Raw genomic sequence first — 13,564 nt, forward strand, 5'->3', positions numbered from 1 at the left:
GTGGAGTATTATTTAGCACTAAAAAGAAACAAGCTATCAAACCATGAAAACACAGGGGGGAAATTTAAATGCATATTACTAAGTATAAGAAGTTGTCTTGGTTACTTTTACATTGCTGGGATAAAATACCTGACATCCACAAGTTAAAGGAGAAAAGGTTTATGTTAGCTCACAGTTTGTGGAGGTTTCAGTTAATAGTCAGCTGGCTCCAAGGCAGGGCACCATGGCAGAGGAGAAACAGATCATGGCATGGTGGGCAGGAATCAGCAAGCCTTCCTTTCCCTTTTTATTCCATCCAGGCTACAGGACTATAGGTTGGTGCCACCCATACCCACAGTGGGTCTTCTCTCTTCAGTAAGTCCATCTACACCCAGCACTATGCTAAACTAATCAGTGGACTAATCCAGTATCATACACTCATGATCCATAATCACACCCATGATCCAGTCACCTCCCAAAAGTCCCACCTATGAGTTCATGAGGCTTTGGGGGGACATCTAGATACAAGCCATTGCAGAAGTCAAACTGTATGATTTCAGTTATGTGAAATTCTGGAAAAGACAAACCTTAAAGGCAGCAACAAGATTAGTGGTTGCCAGGACTTAGGGGGAGGAAGGGATAAATAAACAGAGCACGGGGGATTTTTAGGGTATTGAAATTATTCCATAGAATATTACAGTGCTGGATACATGACCCTATACATGTATAATGATGGGTGGGTACATGCAACTATACATTTGTCAAAGACCACAGAATATATAACATCAACAATGAAGGGCCAGGGATTTAGCACGGTGGCACTGTGCCTGCTTTGAAAGCACAAGGTCCTGAGTTCAATCACCAGTACCAAAAAAAGAAAAAAAAAGAATGAAGCCTACTATAAACTATCGGTGTTGGGTGTTAATGATGTGTCAGTGTAGTTCATCAGTTTAACACAAATGTACCATGCTAGTGTAAGATGCTAATAGTGAGAGAAATGTACACATGTGGGGACTGGAGATTTATCTGTACTTTTGCTCAGTTTTGCTATGAACCAAAAATTGCTCTTGAAAATAAATTGTATTAATTTTTTAAATCAAACATTACAAATCAGAAAAAATTGATTCATCAATGAGATTTGAGAACTGCTTATATACCTAGTAGATGTAAAGTCAGAGAAGTAGTGATCAAAACTTATGGTTCATGCTGATACTATTTATAATGACATTACTTCTGCATGATGTGTTCCCTTGTTATGGTGCACTTGGCTAGGACACCATAATGAGAATGTGCTCCAAGCAGTTGGTTTTGAGCCTTACCCAATACTTAATTGAGAACAGTGCATATGTGTACTTCCTTGCATAATTTAATGTGACTGATATGCATGGGCTTGGATTTTCTAATAAGGACACCCTCAAGATAAAACAAATGCCCAGAGATGACAGGAAAATATTTATTCCACAGTTCCATAAGAGTGAGTCAATTTGATAGCATACCCACTCATGTGATGATGATGACCTCTAGTATGTAAAAACTTGAAACACAACAAGTTTGCATGTATCCATTGTCTTAATACATATTAAATGGCCAGACACAGTGGCAAATGCCTGTAATCCCAGTGCTCTGGGAGGCCAAGGCAGGAGGATCTCAAGTTTGAGCCCAACCTAGGCAATTTACCAACTTGGCAAGATCTTGTCTCAAAAATTAAAAAAAAAAAAAGAAAGAAAGAAAGAAAAGAAAAAAGGCTGGAGAATATAGCTCAGTGCAAAGGCATTGGGTTCAATCCCTAGATGTATGTATAACATATTTATTTTAATTCTGATATCCTCTTTCTCCTTCAAAACAATGAATCGCACCATCTTCCACAGCTGGCATAAATATGACATTCTGTTCTTTTTTAGCTTTTTGTGTTTAGCTCTAATCCAGCTGAGGTTTATGGCAGCATATGGTGTGATGTATAGATCAAAGGCAAACTTTCATTCAACTGAATGTTGTGCCAGTTCCACTATTTATTAAAAAGTGATTCTTTTCTTTTTTTCTTTCTTTTTTTTTTTTTTTTTGGTACCTGGGATCGAACTCGGGTCCTTCCGCTTGCAAGGCAGGCAGCAGAACCACTGAGCTAAATCCCCAGCCCCGAAAGTGATTCTTTATATTACTAATTTGATCTGCCATGTATGTATTAAATTCTTATAGTTTGAATTCATTTTCTGGTATCGTTGATACTATTGATTTTTAAAAATCAGTAGTAGTGGGGATTGAAGCCAGCAGCGCCTTTGTACTGAACTATATCCCAGGCTCTTTTTATTTTTTATTTTGAGATAAGGTTTTGGTAAATTGCCCAGGCTGGCCTTGAATTTGCAATCTTCCTGTCTCAGCCTCCCACGGTACTGGGATTACAGGCTTGAGTCACCACATCTTTAAGTTTATGAAACTCAGGGCCGAGGATTTAGCTCAGTGGTTCTGCCACCTGCCTTGCAAGCGGAAGGACCCGAGTTCGATCTCCGGTACCAAAAAAAAAAAAAAAAGTTTATGAAACTTTCAAACACCAATGATTCAGTAATTGTTACTTTGTAAATAAATTCAAATATGGTAGGAATAACAGTATTACCTTCAAAAGATCCTTGTATTGTTCAATTATACTTCACTAGCAAATTATGTATGTCAGAAGAGTCTTTGGGGAATTTTAAATACCACATAACTATGGTGGTGCACACCTGTGATCCCAGCACTCAGGAGGCTGAGGCAGGAGGATTGACTTGAGTTCAAGGCCAGCCTAGGATACATAGTGAGTTCAGAGACAGCCTGAAGTACAATAGCAAAACTCTATCTCAAAAAACAAAACAGCAAACAAAACCTGTGTTTATAGGGCCAGATTTCCTATCAGCTACTGCAGACATGATTAAATTTGAATCTCTGAGGATAAAACCAAGGAATATGTATGGTTAAGAAGCCGTTTTGTTTTATGCTTTGTTTTTTACAGTTTGAGAGCTTCCACCTTAGGAATTAGGGAAATTACAGAAGTTCTTCCTCCCAAGCCCCTGGCCAATAGCGCTCCCTCCCCATATAGTCCCACCATGATTTTAGAACTTTTTTGTTTTGTTTTGTTTTTTTGAGACAGGGTCTCACTATGTAGTTCAGGCTGGCTGTGAACTCACTATGTAGTTCAGGCTGGCTGTGAACTCACTATGTAGCTCAGGCTGGCTGCAACCTTACAGCAGTTCTCCTGCCTCAGCCTCTGAAATGCTGGGGTTACAAGCATGTGCCACCACTCCCAGCCTGAGAACTTTTATTTGGCTAGATCTGTCATGTTTGTGTAGATTTATAGGAATACATTTGATTTGAGTGAAAGTGTTTTTATCTCTTAACTTTTCTAAACTCATATTAGTGCTGCTAGTTTTCTGGATAATTTTTAGAAATACTATAATTGTGTTTTTTGCAACACTTGACATGTATTTCTTCCTCCAGTATATTTATGCCTCTTATTTTGTTCTTGACTACATCTTTATGTCTATTTGCAATTGTCTGCATTTAGAACCATTTGGGATGTGAATTAGGGTTTGAGTAGAGTAGAAGGTAGTTTTTAAAGAAATTAACTAATTCAATCAGATAAAAAATTATATATAATGATTCAGGTAAGAAATGAGAACTGAGAAACATATTGCTTATTATACTTTTAAGATCAACTTCTATAATTTGCATAAATTACTCATTCTAAGCTTTAGTTCCACGGCTCTTAAGAAATGTACACACTGGGCCGGGGATTTAGCTCAGTGGTTCTGCCGCCAGCCTCACAAGTGCAAGGTCCTGAGTTCAATCCCGGGTACCAAAAAAAAAAGCAAATGAGAGAAATGTACACACTTATATAAGTACCATCACAAAATCAAGAGACAAAGCATTCCTGGCAGACCTAGTGGTGCATGCCTGTAATCCCAGCACATAGGAAGCATAGGCAGGAAGGTCACAAGTTTGAGCCCAGCTCAGCCCTGGCAATTTGGGGATTTACCCAGACCTTGTCTCAAAATAAAAAAGGGCTGAGCATGTAGCTCATTGTAAAAGCCCTGGGTTCAATTACACATACTGAAAAAAGAAAGAGAGAGAGAGAGAGAGAGAGAGGGAGAGGAAAGATTCCCCATAAAATAGACATAAAACATTCCCACCACTCCCAAGCAAATCTTCTCCCTGCTCTTGGAATCAACCCCATTTTCCTCCAGCACTAGGCAACAATTGATGTTTTCTGTAGCTATATAATAACTTTGATTTTTCTACAGTTCCAGTCATACCCCATATACTCTTTTGTGTCTGGCTTCTTTCATTTAGTATAATGTTTTTGAGACAATATCATGTCATCTAGCATTTTTGGTATACTTTATTCCATTGTATTGTTGTGTAGTTCTCCATGGTATGGACATACTGCAATTTTTATAACTTTTGACTTACTGATGAACAGTTGAATTATTTCAGTTTGTGGCTATTATAAATAAAGATTTCAGGAACATTGTGTACAAGTCATTGTGAAGACATTTATTTTCATTTCCGTGGGATAAACACTTCTCAAAATGTACCTCAGGTATTTTAATTTATGTAAGTAACTGGATGCCAATACCATCAAAGGACGATTTTTATAGGGGGCACACTGCACAGGGAAGCACCAAGGTTGGTCAGGAGGCCAAAACAGTGTAAGGGGAAACCCTAAACTACAACCTTTATTAAGGTCTCTGTGGCAAAGGGAAGGCAGGGCAGAATAACAGTTTAGGATTGGCTAGTCTGACTGTTGGTGGACTTTAGGTTACAGAGATGGTCTCTATAAACTAGAGGTGGTTTACGGCAGTTGGGAGAGTTAGATAAGGAGGTGGTTCACAGTGAGAGGTCTGAATCTTGGGAGCTATGTGAACAACTGTGGCTGTTAGTTTGGCTCTGTCATTAATGGTTGTCAAATAGACAAATACAGAAACTGAGAAAACACATAGCTCAGGACTGGAATGACTGAGCCATGACTTTATAAGAAACTAGTTGCTGTTTTCCAAAGGGTTCTATCATTTGACTTGCCTATCAACAATGTGTGTGTGTTAGTTGCAACATATCTGCCCTAACTCAAAATTTTCAGTCCTAAAATTTAGATACTCTAATGCATACATAGTGGAATCTCATTGTGTTTTTTAATTTGAATTTTCACAATGACTAATGATGAACATGTTTCCTAAGGTTATTGATCATTCATAAACCTTTTGTGAAACTCTTGAGAAACGTCGGTTCAAATCTTTTCAACAATTTGGGCAGTTGTTTGCTTCTTCTTATGAGTTTTTTTAATATATTTGGATACAAGTCTTTATCAAATATATGCATTATCACTATCTTCTCCCAATCTGCTGCTTTCCCATTAATTTTCATTTTTTTCTTTTTTTCCCCTTCTTTTCTTTCTTCTTTCTCTCTTTCTTTCTCTTTCTCTCTCTTTCTGTCTTTCTCTTTCTGTCTTTCTCTTTCTCTCTCTTTCTCTTTCTCTCTTTTTCTTGCTTTCCTTCTCTCTGGCCTGGCATCCCACCCAGGACCTTAAGCATGCTAGGCAAATGCTCTATCACTGCATGACATTCCTCTGGACCCCTTTGGTGTGATACGGGGCCTGAGGGTGTCTCCAGGATGATCCTGAGTTGTTGTCCAGCCCCTTTGGCCTTGAAGTTTCTGTAACATGTTGGTTACTTGGAAGAAGTAGTGAACCAGTTGATACTTGTGAATTCTCACTTAACCTATCTGGAATTTCTATCAGAAGTTTTATAGGCTCAACATCACGTGCAACCTTTAGTTTGGGCTGCAGCCCAGCGTGGAGAGGATGCTAGATTCCTTTTGACTCAGTGGAGTCTTACTCTAGTACTCTTTTTCTCCATTTCTCTCTTTTGCTTGAATAGCTCTCCAGTCAGAAAGCTCTCCATTTTCCCACAAGGAGGTGGGAAACTTCTGTTATAATTACATCCTGAATTTTCTCTCCAATGGCTTTTAGTAAAGTTATTTGCTGGTAAACCCAAACTTTGCTCTTAATTTATAAAAGGAAAATGCTGGATTTTTATAAAACCCCTTTTATTTCAGAAAGCTTAGTATGTAAGATTAGTGTCTTAATTTAACACTCTAAAAGAAAAACACATGTGCTGTTCTAGGGAGAATCTGCCCATTCCCATGAATTAGTAAAATCTAGCAATTGAACAGGGCGAACTACTGAGCAACTTGATTTGGGGACTATTTAAATCACACTACTCAAGAATTACCTTTCTGGCAATATGAACAATTAGATCCCTTGAGCAACCCTCCAGTAAGTATGCAAAACAACTGTATATTCTGAGTAAAATGAAGAACAGTATCTTTTTAAAATGTATTGGTGAGCTTTTCAGAAATAATCAAAGACCAAAAACTAAGTGAAATCTGGAATTTAGGGATTTAAAAACTCATGTTTTAGGCTTTTGCCTTAATGGCATTTGCCAGGCTAGGTGGCTGCCTTGGCAGGCTTGCCCATACCGCAGGGTCTGGTACAAGATAGAAAAGACCTCCATGTAGAAGTTTCTTCTCTGTCATGGTCCTCCAAGCCTAGCCTGCAGAGCAGCATGAGCATTGGCCAGGAACTTGTCAGAGATGTAGAATCGTGGACCCCACTTCAGATTCACTGAATCCAAATCTGCATTTTTATAAGATCCCCAAAGTCTGCAAAGCACTGATCTAAGGAGCTCTAGGAATTTCCAAGTGGCAGCTTCAGAAATGCCCAGATAGGGGCTGGGGATTTAGCTCAGTGGTTCTGCCACCTGCTTCGCAAGCACAAGGACCTGAGTTCGATCCCTGGTACCAAAAAAAAAAAAAGGAAACGCCCAGATGGCAGGTTTGGAGCAGGCACAGGGAGCTGGAGCCACCATTAGCAACACAAGGCTCCTTGTAGTCTTCCCCTAAGTGCATTAGAAGTGTGGGGCTTTTGCTCAAGAGCCAGGCAAGAGGCTGGGGGAGAGGGCCTCAGGACAACCTCAATCAGAAGGTGCCAGGTTGTGACTGTGAACAATGAATCCCTTCTCTGGGAGTGTTCCTTGGTTGGCTTCATGTGCATTGTCTGAGAAATGGCTCTACTCTCATTTTACAGGCAAAGAAATTGGAGGCTAGAGTGGGAAAAACACTTAGATAAGAGCTCAGCAATGGCAAATCATGTTTGAACCAGAATTGGAAGGCTGGTGTCTGGCTGCCAGGCCTGGGCCCAGAGTACTTCTGTAGGGGTGGAGGAAAATAGGTTAGCCAGCCCAGCACAGGGTGTCCACCCTCTTTTTCCTCCTAGTTGTTCATTGAGCCATTCTCTTGTTTCCTCCCAGAGTGCTAGAAGCCACTGTTGTGATGACTCAATCTGGGTTATCAATGGGGGGAGGGGGCTTTCCACAATACTCAGAATCTTGACTTAACCCCTAAGGGAACAAAACATCATCAGTTTTAATGCAGACCAAACACTTGATCCAGTACATTTTTCTCTTATTTTTTGGATATACTAGGATTGATTAGGGAAATCACATAGAATTAAAAAAATAGAAGTCTTGCTGGGGATTTAGCTCAGTGGTTTCCCCACCTGCTGCGCAAGCGCAAGGACCTGAGTTCGATCCCCAGTACCAAAAAAAAAAAAAAAGAAGTCTTGATATAGTTGAGGCCATTTGAGCTTGAACAGTGTGTTCCAGAGTATAAGAAAATTCAAAAAAATTGGTGGGGGGGAGCAAAGAGTTATAATGATCCTTATTCCTACCCTATTATTAATCATTAGTAGGAATGATAAATTAGTACAGCCATTATGAAAGTTCCTCAAATAGATCAAATAGAGAACTATCACATGGTCCATCAATCCTCTGTGTGTGTGTGTGTGTGTATCGTACTAAGGGATGAATCAGGGCCTTGCACATACTAGGCAAGCACTCTAACACTGAGCTACAATCTCAGCCCTTTTTATTTTTCACTTTGAGAAAAGGTCTTGCTAAGTTGCCCAGGCTAGCCTGGAATTTGTGATCCTCCTGCCTCAGCCTCCCAAGGCTAGAATTCCTCTTAAGGCTCAAAGTACAGGTATGGGTCAGTGCACTCGGCAGCAATCTTGCTTCTGAGTACATATCCAAAGGGAAGGAACTCAGTATCTCAAAGAGGTATCTGCACGCCCATGTTCATCACAGCATTTTCATAATAGCCAGGATATGGAATCAACCTAACTGTGGGTCAGTAGGTGAATGGATAAAGCAAATGTGGTGCATACAAACAGAGGATCACTATTGAGCTTTTAAAGGGAAGAGGATCCAGCGACAAAGTAGAGGACATTGTGCAAAGGGAAATAAGCCAGGCACGGAAAAATACTGAATGATCTCACTAATGCAGGAAATCTTAAAAAGTAGATCTCATGGAACCAGAGACTAGAATGGTTGCTGTTGGGGTGGGTAAGTGGGAGGAAGATTGGGATATGTTGTCAGTCCAAGGGTATAAAGTCTCAATTGAGCAGGATGAATAAGTTCTGCAGATCTAATGTATATCAGAGAGTCTGTAGTTAATAATACTGAATTATATACTTGAAATTTGCTCAAGAGTAAATCTTAAGTGCCCTTACTACATACATAAATGGTAATTCTGTGCAGTGATGGATATGTCAGTACCTTGATTGTGATAATCACCATGTATACATATATAATACCACATTTTATATCTTAAGTGGCAACTATTTTTATTTGACAATTATACCTTAAACTTGGAAAAAATAAGCACTACTAAGACTGGCTTTTACCACAATGTTAGCACAGTGAGTCAGAAAGGAAAAAGGGAAAAGTAGAGACAGATACATAGAGGCATCACCAAAGAGCCTCAGAGTAACACACCTGTGTGTTACAACCACTTTCCTTTTCTTGGCAGAGGCCCCACCCTCCTCGGGGTGGTCAGGTTGACAGGACTGTGCCAGTTCAATGACTCCATACAGCAGGGCCCTCATTTTAAAGATTTCCAGGGAAGGAGGTGCAAACAGATCACTTCTCACTGTTCACATGCCCAAACAGTAGTTTGGTGGAGCTTGGCTTGCTCTTTTGCCTCTTCTAGAAAGTTCACAAGAAGCCTTTGTTTTGGCATATAGGTTGGTATTTTATAAGAAATTCTACATGAAAGGAACCTCTGTCACCACCCAGAATGTAGGCTGGAGCAGATTCTTGGAAATGTAGTCATCAGATAGCATAGATATAACCTTTTGAGGTGTCTGTGACATGGGATCTGAGACCCATGCACAGAGATTTGTATTCAGGTAAATCCAAATACATACGTGGAAATAATCATGGTCTCTTGTACATGCCGCATAACATATATCAATAAATCCAAGGGACTGGTAGTGGTGCAGGCAATGCAACACATGGGTGCCCTAGGGACAGTGATACTGGAAAGTGACTTTTCCATCATCCAATTTTCCCATCCCTACACTCATACCTACTGTCTTAATCCATTTTCCATTGCTATAATAAAATACACAAAGCTGGGTACTTTATAAAGAAAAGAGATTTATTTAGCTCACAGTCTTGGAGGCTGAAAATTCAAGATTGGGCAGCCCCATCTATCTGGGACCTAGTGAGGACTTCATGTCAGAAGGCATTGTAACAGTAGAAGTACATATGGAAGAGATCACTTAGTAAGACAGGAAGCCAAAGAGATTCAAGAGGCCAGTCTTCCCCTTTTTACAACTGCCCACTCTAACTGGTGTCCCCCCAAAATTACATTAATCTCTCCCGAGGGTGATACTCCCAATGACTTAACTCCCACTAGGTCTCACCTCTGAAAGGCTCTCCTATGTCTCAACATCACCATACCGAGGACCTGCTTTAACATATGAACCTTTGGGGGGCATACTCAAAGAATACCCAAACCATTGCACCAGGCATGGGACTGGGTTAGAATCACTGCTTTGGACAGTCAGACCTGAAAGGACCTCAGACCACCCAATGTAAAACTAATTTTCAGCAGGGGAGAGAGACAGCTGAAGGCCAGAAAAGGAACTCTAGTCAGACCACTCCCACTTCCACTGCTATATTTTGTCATTGGTTCATTTTCTTTTCCTTCTGCTGGTTTCAATTTATGCCTAGCATCATCTCGCAAAGAATATAAGGTAACTGAAAAAATACATTTGACAGTCTGGGTGTGTGGCACATGCCATAATCCTAGCACTTGGGAGGCTGAGGCAGGAGGATCACTAAGAGCTCAAGATCAGCCTGAACTACATAGTGAGACCCTGTCTCAAAGATACTTCAAAACGCAGACCATCAAGAGCGCCATTCGTAGCTGTGAAGGAGAGATGTGAAACATCATGTTGGTAGCAGGTTTGAATCTCATGAGAAAAAACTCAGTTGTATAAGAAATATACATTTATTTCTTCACTTTTATCAAATTGAGTGTGACACCAAGTCCCTATCTGACCAGGCTGCTGGGAATCTTCAATCTTTTTAAGCAGTAAGGAGCATTCCAACTTCAGGGGGATTTCTCCTGGGAAATCAGCCTTTTCCAGGGCCCAGAACATGGTAGACTTTTGTTGGTTGCTCTCCTAGGATCCATTACTCTCTACCTCGTTCTCAACAACTCCAGATTTCTCTTGGTATCGCCACTGGTAGGCTTAGGTGAGGTGACCCCACCTCCTGTGTCAGGAGCAAACCCCAGGGCACACGTTCTCTCCTTGTGGAGACCAGTAGTTTCTATCCTGTAAGCGTATCAGAATGCTGGTGACCATGAGAAAAGTCAGCCTGAGAACAAACCTACAGCATGGAAGAGTGAAGAGTAAGAGGAATCTCAGGGCAAAGGAGCAGCAGCCTGGTTTTCAGCCTTGAAGCTGGGCCTACTTTTGAATAAATCCACATTATATTAAAATGATTTTGAGTAGCATTAGCTCCTTTTTTGCTACTGAAGGTCTTCTGCCTGTTGTAGTATCCAATCTCTCATGCTGTCAAGGCTGTGCCAACCATGCAAGTGTCCCGACCCATAGACCCACAGCCTATCATACCTGTGCCAGAGCAAGTTGGTGGGGAGCAAGCAAGTCCAATGACCAGTGATCACTGTGCAATTGATAATCATGATATCTCTTTCCTTTCCCTCTAATTTTTTTGCCAGCACTAGAACTAGAAAATGAATCTAGGGTCTTTGTACTGAGCTACATCAAAGCCCTTTGATTTTTCAATCTTGAGACAGTCTCAGTAAGTCACTGAGTTGCCCAGGCTGAGTTCAAACTTGTGATCCTCCTTCCTCAGCCTCCCAGAGTGCTGGGATTACAGGCATGTGTCACCATGTCCAGCTTTTATTTTTTTATAGTCTGGGCACACCCATAGGCATGTTGGTAGGCGTTAATGCTGAGAGTGGTATGGGTTGCATGGGAAAGAAAAGATTAGGGCTACTGCTTCCAAGATATGCAGCCCTGTGCTGCTGTGAGATTGGAGCTGGGGTAGGGAGAGAAGGCTGCAAACATTTCTGTATTCCCTCACAGCTAAGGGCATGGTAAGACCCCTCTTTCTTGGAGCTAAGGGTGGAGGGGAATCCTTGTAATGGTGCAACTGTAACACACGGTGGTAGTGGGAATGATATTTTTCATGCTTTTCTTACTAAACACAGGCTTCTGGAATAACACCAAAGTATGTACTATATCCAGCAATTCTACACAAGGGGAAATTGTACACAGAAAGACCCAATGCCACTAAAATCAGGTTTTGCATTTGTCTCGTAATTTTGCATACATCAATGGCTCCTTATAGATATGACCAGCTTTGGTGGTAGAGGACATAAGATTTTTCTAGCATAAAATAGTTATGGTATGAGTACAAAGCCAGTAACTAGCCAGCATCTCCAGAAATGTAAAGGCTCTTTTCTTCTCAGTTCTTAGAAGGGGCCCTGGTGTGTGTATGGGCTGCTAGGCTGCACCCACTTGGAGACATGTTCTCTCCTGCCACCTTGGGATCAGCTATATGATTAGGCCACAATCTTCAATGAGTACATGTATTCCTCAGTTCTGTGGTGTTCTTGGTCACACATTTATGGAGCTTCTGAAGGGCAGTGGAGATTCCTGCCAGGCATAGCATGAGCTCTTTGCAGACAAGTGAACTGTAGAGATCCATTACTGCTCCACCAAGAAGCCCCCCTGAGAGAGGCTCACCTGGACACAGAAGCGGTGAATTGAAATCATAGAGCATTTTACAAGAGTTCTGACCTGGATGGGGTAAACCTTAACGCACTTCCTTTCTCTTGCCTCAGTATTACTGGATCGAAGGATTGTTTCTTCTTGTTAGGAGGTTCATTTCATTTCCCCGTACTCCCAACGCCATACTCAAAGCACTGAGAAGTTCAAGTGGAGTATATTAAAGTAGACTTCAGTTTCTTGCATCATTTCTATTCAAGTTTTAAAATCTTTCATAATCCTCTTAAGTGTTTTTTTTTTAACTAAATTAAAATGGCTTGAATGAACCACTCAGCTCCTGTGGAAGTCACGTACAAGAGCATGAGATTCCTCATTATGCATAATCTAACCAATGCAACCTTAAACAAGTTATAGAGGAACTTAAGAAGTATGGAGTTACCACAATAGGAAGAGTATGTGAAGCAACGTATGACACTACTCTTGTGGAGAAGGAAGGCATCCATGTTTTTGATTGACCTTTTGATGACGGTGCACCACCGTGCAACCAGATTGTTGATGACTGGTTAAATCTTATAAAAATTAAGTTTCGTGAAGAACCTGTTTGTTGTATTGCTGTCCATTGTGTTGTGGTCCTTCGGAGTGCTCCAGTGCTGTTGCCCTAGCATTAATTGAAGGTAGAATGAAATATGAAGATGCACTACAGTTCATAAGACAAAAGTAGCGCAGAGCTTTTAACAGCAAGCAACTCAGATCTGGAGAAGTATCATCCTAAAATGCAGCCACACTTCAAAGACTCCAGCTGTCACAGGAACAACTGCTGCATGCAATAAAACTGGGGTGCTTGATGCGACTGTCTTGGACTTGCAGCTTGAGGCAGGACCTAATTGTCATGTGCTGGCTTGGTGAATAAGTCTAATGAAGCTTCTGCAGGAGTGTTGGAAAACAATTGTACAGGCTACACACAAGCTTAACAGAATCGCAACCTCTGTGTTTGGGTTATGATCAACATATCTGGACAATTACCACAAGATTCTTACTGTTCAGCATTTAAATTGTGCTTGTCATTTGTGCCAATTGACTTTCCTGAAATTATGCAGTACTGAATTATGTCTTTAAGGCTATTCCCATGCCAGAATCTTAATGATACATAAGAAATTGGAAAGATTAGGTGGTAAAATACCCAGCACATTACTCATATTTTTAGTATCACATAGAGCCAAACTTCCAGGAACTAAGAACACTCTAGACCTGTGGTTTATTCCTTCAGTCATTTCAAATATGGTAGGGCCTGTGTGGCTATTTGCCTGCTCATTTTATGTTTACAGCTCACATGCATACCAGTACACATCAGGTTTGCTTAAACATTGATTGTTCTTTTTGATTATTACCAAGACTTACAGTGATTATTTAATGTCTTTCTATAAGTTTTTTATTTTGTGCTGTTCTGGGAAACCTCAA

At 40.7% G+C, this 13,564-nt stretch overlaps 1 pseudogene; it reads left to right on the plus strand.

Moving 5' to 3' along the window:
* The first annotated feature begins 12,427 nt into the window (after nt 1–12,427).
* LOC101710570 (protein tyrosine phosphatase type IVA 1 pseudogene) lies at nt 12,428–12,936 on the plus strand (annotated as a pseudogene).
* The last annotated feature ends 628 nt before the right edge of the window (nt 12,937–13,564 follow it).

Source organism: Heterocephalus glaber, unplaced genomic scaffold (genome assembly GCF_053883595.1).
Source record: "Heterocephalus glaber isolate CG9 unplaced genomic scaffold, H.glaber_assembly_v1.0 deba00001481, whole genome shotgun sequence".
NCBI classification, from domain to species: domain Eukaryota; kingdom Metazoa; phylum Chordata; class Mammalia; order Rodentia; family Bathyergidae; genus Heterocephalus; species Heterocephalus glaber.